Source organism: Dipteris shenzhenensis, chromosome 5 (assembly GCF_047967505.1).
Source record: "Dipteris shenzhenensis isolate YYH24624 ecotype China chromosome 5, Dip_SZ_1.0, whole genome shotgun sequence".
Taxonomy (NCBI): Eukaryota; Viridiplantae; Streptophyta; class Polypodiopsida; order Gleicheniales; family Dipteridaceae; genus Dipteris; species Dipteris shenzhenensis.
Window position 1 is genome coordinate 25,877,783 of NC_141600.1, and position 7,082 is coordinate 25,884,864.

Genomic DNA, 7,082 nt, shown 5'->3' on the forward strand with positions numbered 1-7,082 from the left:
AACACACTTTTAGGTGTGATATGTGACCAAGTACGTATTGAATGGGTGTACCACTTTGCATGCAACTCAATATCATCACGTTTGAGGCATAGGAAAAGTATTGTTCCCATCGGATATGCTTTGCATGGTTGAGGGAGCATTAAATACCATTTTTGCCTTAGTGTCATGCACAAACCAAAAAAACATTGTCCTCGGAGTGTTATTCGAACAAGTGCTTATCGGATGAGGGCACCTCTTTGCACACAAGTCAATAAAACCTACATTGAAGTGCACGCAAAGTATTGTACCATCAGATATATTTTTCATTGTCAATCACTTATTATACATCATTTTCATTCTTGTGTTATGCACAACCGTCAAAAAACGTGCTCCTAGGTGTGTTATCCTAACAAGTACATATGGTATGGGCATGTCACTTTGCATGCAACTCAATACCACATAGGTTGAGTCATATGCGAAGTATTGTGCCCATCAGATATGCTTTGCATAGGTGATCACACATTATACACCATTTTTGCCTTAGTGTCATGCACAACCATAAAAAAACACGGTCCTAGAGGTGTTATTTGAACAAGTACTTATGCAATGGGCATGCCACTTTGGATGTAAGTTAATTACACCTAGTTTAACGTGGGTGAAAAGTATTGTGCCCATCGAATATGCTAGCTTTGCATTGTCGATCAAGCATAAAACACCGTTTTACAATCATAAAAAAACATGGTCCTAGGTGTGTTGTTCAAACAAGTACTTATTGGATGGGGGCTCCACTTTGAATGCAAGTTAAGTTTAATTAGGTTGAGGCTCATGAAAATTATTATGCCCATTAGATATGCTTTGCATGGTCGATCACACATTATACCGTTTTTCCCCTAGTGTTATGCACATCCATTAAAAAACATGCTCTTAGGTGTGTTATCCGATCAAGTAATTATCAGATGGGTATGCCTCTTTGAAAACCGTTTTTGCCTGTGTTAAGTACATCTATTAAAAAACACGCTCCTAGCTATGTTAGCCAATCAAGTCCTTATCAGATGAACATGCCACTTTACATACAACTCAATAACACCTAGTTTGAGGCATGTACAAAGTATTGTGCCCATTGGTTATGATTTGCATGGTATATAAAGCATTAAACATCATTTGTGCCTCAGTGTCATGCACAATTTTTTTAAAACACGCTTTTAGGTGTGTTATCTAACCAAGTGCTTATCGGATGGGTTCACCAGTTTGCATGCAAGTAGAAACCACCTATTTAAGGCATGTGAAAAGTATTATGCCATTGGTTATGCTTTGCATTGTCGATCAAGCATTAAACACCATTTTTTCCTTAGTGTCATGCACAACCGTCAAAAAACACGGTCCTAGATGTGTTATTCGAACAAGTGCTTATTGGATGGGGGAGCCTCTGTGCACACAAGTTAATAACACTTGGGTTGAGGTGCATGAAAATTATTGTGCCCATCTAATATGCTTTGCATTGTTAATCATGCATTATACCCCATTTTTGTCCTTGTGTTATGCACTGCCGTCAAAAAATGCACTACCGTCAAAAAATGCGCTCCTAGGTGTGTTATCCGAACAAGTACTTATGGTATGGGTGCTTCACTTTGCATGAAACTCAATACCACATAGGTTTAGGCATATGCAAAGTATTGTGCCCATTGGATATGCTTTGCATAGGCGATCACGCATTATATGCCATTTTTGCCTTAGTGTCATGCACAACTATAAAAAAACATGGTCCTAGATGTGTTATTTGAACAAGTACTTATGGGATGGGCGCACCAATTTGCATGTAAGTCGATTCCACATGGTTGAAGGTGTTTGCAAAGTATTTTTCCCATCATATATGGTTTGCATTGTCGATTAAGCATAAAACACCATTTTTTCCTTAGTGTCATGCACAACCATAAAAAAACACAGTCCTAGGTGTGATATTCAAACAAGTACTTGTCAGATGGGGAGCCACTTTCCGGGCAAGTCAAGTTCAACTAGGTTGATGTGCATGCAAAGTATTGTGTCTATCGGTTATGCTTTGCATGGTTGATCACGCATTATACACTGTTTTCCCCCTAGTGTTATGCACATCCGTCAAAGAACACGCTCTTAGGTGTGTTATCCTACCAAGTACTTATTGAATGGGTTAAGTAATCTAATTTGGAGAATGTTAGCTACCGTTTCTAATGTATGAGAGGGATCACTCTCTTAGAAATTTGTTGTGACCCCTCTTGTATATTCGTTATGATCTATGATGAATGTTGCATCCCTCTCTTTATTATTCATTATCCTGTATGTTTCTCAGCCAAGTCTAGAGCTGAAGACTCCCCTTCAGCCCTGTTCTTGGCTGCCTTGTGATAGCTTGGCTTTATTGTAGTATGTCTTTGCTTGAAGTGTTGAGTTGCAGCTATTAGGCACTCTTATAATATAACAAATAATTTGGGAAGCTGGACCTAATGCGAGGGTTGTGGATGCACTCTCCATATCTAGATCTCTTCTTGGTTGTCTCTAGAGGGCTTGGCTTGGACCTAATGCGAGGGTTGTGGATGCACTCTCCATATCTAGATCTCTTCTTGGTTGTCTCTAGAGGGCTTGGCTTCAAGAGAGAAAAGATACGGGAAAAAGTTTGAAAAGAGCAAGAAAAAGATAGGCTCCTCGCACTAGTATAGCCTAGGATTTAGCAAGCATTTACAGACTCAGATCATTCTTTGCATTTTTGGGTCTCAAAACTTAGCCTCCAGTTGCCATGACATAGAAAATAAAATTCCAATATGCATTGGAGACAATTGAGACTCTCAAGAATTCAAAGAATGATTTGGAGAGGGGTGCAATGACACAAGTTTGCATATGCTTGCTCAATGTCAGGCTGTTGAAGCTTCATGTGGGTGGGACCTCAAGGAGAGGGGAAGAGAGATTACAAGAGAGGGGAAAAGGAAAAGAGAGAAAGAAAGAGGGAAAAAGAGAGAAGAAAAGAGAGGGGAAAAGAGAGAAGGAAAGAGAGGGGAGAAGAGAGAAGAAAAGAGAGAGGAAAGCTAGGGAAGAAGAGAGGAAGGAGAAAAGAAAAGAGAGGAAAAGAGAAAAGAAAATGAGAGGAAAAGAGAGAAGAAGACAGAGGAAAAGAGAGAAGAAAAGAGAGGGGGAAAGAGAGGAAATAAGAGAAGAGGAGAAGAGAGGAGAAAAGAGAAGGGAAAAGAGGGGAAAAGAGATGAGGAAGGAAAAGAGAGGAAAAGAGAGGGAACAAGAGAAGAGGAAGGAACAGAGAAGAAAAGTGAGAAAAGTGAGAAGAAAAGAGAGGTAACGAGAGAGAAGAAAAGAGAGGAACATTCAAGAAGAGGAGAAGAGAGGAAAAGAGAGAAGAGAAGAGGGGGGAAGAGAGGAAATAGGAGAAGAGATAGGAGAAAAGAGAGGAAATAAGAGAGGGGAGAGAAGACAAAGGAAAAGAGAGGACAAGAGAGAAGGAAAGAGAGGAAGAGAGAAGAAAAGAGAGGGGAAAAGAGAGGAACATTTGAGAAAAGGACAAGAGAGGAAAAGAGAGAAGAGAAGAGAGGGGAAGAGAGGAAAAAAGAGACGAGATAGGAGAAAAGAGAAGAAATAAGGTAAGGGAGAGAAAAGGAAGGAAAAGAGAGGAAAAGAGGAGGAAAGAGATGAAAAGAGAAGGAAAAAGAGGGGAAAAAAGAGAACAGGAGAAGAGAGGAAAAGAGAGGAGTGTAGAGATGAGAAAAGAGAAGAGAATAGAGGGGAAAAGAGTAGAGGAAGGAAAAGAGGGGAAAAAAGAAGAGGAAGGAAAAGAGAGGAAAAAAGAGAAGAGGAAGGAATAGAGGGGAAAAGAGAGGAAAATAGAGAAAAAAAGAGAGGAAAAGAGAGAAGGAAAGAGAGGAAAAGAGAGAAGGAAAGAGAAGAAAAGAGAGGGGAAAAGAGAGGAACATTCAAGAAGAGTAGAAGAGAGGAAAAGAGAGAAGAGAAGATAGGAAAAGAGAGGAAATAAGAGAAGAGATAGGAGAAAAGAGAGGATATAAGAGAGGGGAGAGAAGAGGTAGGAAAAGAGAGGAAAAGAGAAGAGGAAAGAGAGTAAAAGAGAGAAAGAAAGAGAGGGGAAAAGAGAGGAAATAAGAGAAGATGAGAAGAGAAGAAAAGAGAGGAGAGAAGATAGGGGAAAAGAGGAAATAAGAGAAAAGATAGGAGAAAATAGAAGAGAGGAAATAAGAGAAGAGAGGGGAAGAGAGGAAAACAGAGGAAAAGAGAAGAAAAGTCCAAAGAGGGGGGAAAAGGAAAAGAGAAGAGAGGGAGAAAAAAGAGAATAGAGGAAATAAGAGAAGAGATAGTAGTTCCCACTCACCTGGGTCCCAATCAAGCTCTAACAGGGCCTGCCCCTCCCAAAGCCAGAGGCACCATAACTATAGCTGATCCTGCTCTATACTAGGATGAGTATGAAAGCTCTACCTATTATTTTCATGCTTTCTCCTTGTTTGTAGGCTTGTCTTTGTCTCCTCAATCCAATCCCTTTGGAATGTTGCTTCTCCAAACTACTCCTTTCACTAATTAGTTTTCTTAAAATGTAATGTTTCTCTCTTTTATAGGGCTAGGACATGACACACCTCCTCTTTAGAGCAAGATTATCCGGTGCCAGCACACGCCATTTCTAGGCAAGAACTTGCTTCCTCTCTTTTCCTATTTTCTTTTTGTGATTGCATTAGCCTGTAGCTAGCGCCTTAAGCACTAGCTACAATGATGGGCATAGGAACTCTTATCCTCTCTTCTCCCCTCTTCTCTCCACTCTTATTTTCACTATTCTGTTTTTTCTTATTTCCTCTCTTATTTCCTCTATTCTCTTTTTTCTCCTTCTCTTCTCTTTTCCTTTTTCCCTCTTGATCTTTTGTTCTCTTTTCCTCTCTTTCTCTCTCTTCCCCTCTCTTCTCTTATTTCCTCTCTTCTCTTATCTACTATCTCTTCTCTTAATTTCTTTCTTCCCCTCTTCTTTTGGCCAGAGGTTGTGGCAGGCTAGGGGCCGACCCCTTTCTTCGCTTACAGCACGACATTGGGCAGGAGAGTTCTCGGGAGGATGCAGACCGCCCGCCCACCCAGCGGCCCAATTGGTATGCTCAGGGTATTTCCAGGCTATTTTTGCAGGCCTTCTGGAAGTCCTTGTGGGACAGCTGGCAGCCGCGGAAGATTTCCTACTTCCTTTGGCTACTCGCCCACAAGGGTCTTCCAGTGGGGAGCTGGTTGCGGCAGATTGGTCAGGATGGACTTTGTCAGATTTGTCATGAGGACGAGGAGTCACCAAAGCACTGCGTGTGGAGCTACACTTGCACCCAGGACGTGTGGAGCTGGGCCTTCGGGATCATTACTCGCGCAGCACCGGAGTTAGGTTTGATCACCTGGGGCGCGTTCTGCTGGTGCAGCACCACACCTGGCTATCATCAGTTGTTCGAGGCAGGCCCGCAGGACCCCATGTTCCTTATCACACAGGGGACTTGGGGGCCACTTGAGGGCGTCCCACAGCACTTGGCAGAGGCGGACACAGGATCTCAGGAGAGGCAGCCAGTCTGGGAGATTATTAGCAGCATCGTCAGTTGGCACATTTGGACCTCGCGCTGCACACAGATCCTCGGTGGTACCTCTCTTTCGACTGCCCAGGTCATGGTCGACATCTGGAGCGAGATTATCCACACACTCAGAGGCCAGTGGGACCAGATATAGGGGGATTCTCGGGCTGGCCGGGAGAAGCAGAGACGTTTCCTCTGAGATTGGGATACGCAGGGCCTCTTCTTCGAGCATACTTCTCAGGGCCTTCAGTGGCGCTATTCACCACCTCTCTGGCTGTTTATTCACACCCGCCTGATCCCTCCGTGTGAGAGAGCTTTTTGTTTCCACTTAGGGCTACGTTCGATTTGTGAACGCAGCCCCGTCAGCTGCAAAACTGACCCCATGTATCTTGTTTTTTCGAAGTAATATAATCAGCACTGTTTTTTCAGCAAAAAAAATACTCTTCTCTTTCATGATTGTTTTTGGTGTATTGTTTCTTCCTTTAGAGAAAGAAAAGGAAAGGAAAGGAGGAAAGAAACTTTAGAGAAAGGAAGGGAAAGTGAATCTAGAGGAAGGAAAACAAGAGGAGAGGTAGAAAGAAAGACAAAAAAACCAAACCAACTTGAAATAGAAGGGGAAGAAAGGAATTCTTACCTTTAGATGGAGGGAGCTACAACAACAAGTCTTGTAGGTGCAAAGGGACAATGTAGGAGAGGATGGAGAGGTAGGAGGGAGAGGGAGGAGGCCAGAGTGAGGAGACAAGGGTTGGGTGATTGCGAGCTAAAAGTGAAAGCGAGGAAGGAGAACATACAAAAACATGAATGGTGTCGCGGGACAAATAGTGCACGGTGTTTGCTTCCCAAAAAACGTTGGTACGGGCATCGGTATTACTATGGGTATATAAAAGTAGAGCATCGATATAGGCATCGATATGGGTGTCAATATATACCGATCCCTATACCAACAAAATAGGGGTTTTTTTGGGGTTTAGGGTTTAGGGTTTAGGGATTTTGGGAGGGCTGGGGAGTGGGGGGCAATTTTGGGGAGTGAGTGGGTGTTTAAAGGGATTTAGGGGGGATTTAGGCCTCGGGGTGTTTGGTGAAAGAGAGGGGATACGAGGGTTTGAGGAAATCTGGGGGATTTGGGAGATTTGGGTGTTTGGGTGTTTGATTTGAATTGGGGGGATGGTTGTGGATGTGAGTAGGTGGAGAGGATAGGTAGTGACAGCTCTTTGGATAGGGGGCCACCTCCCAGGAGTTTGGAGTGGCTTTGTGCGAGATTGCCTTATCCTTGTATGCATTGCAAGTGAGGGGATCATCATCAGCACCGTATTGTCATGTGCCACTTATAGATGTATGGAGAGACACCACCAGAAGAGGATGTTGGTCGACATGCTAGTGCATCATCAGTAAACCGATGATATTTGAATAATTCATGGATATTTATATTGCTTGTCCTTGTTGCATGCACTAACCTTATGTCATTATATTATACGAGATGAGGAGAGCAGTGAGGAAGCACATGCACCACCACCACAGTTCGATCAAGATGAGCTTGAG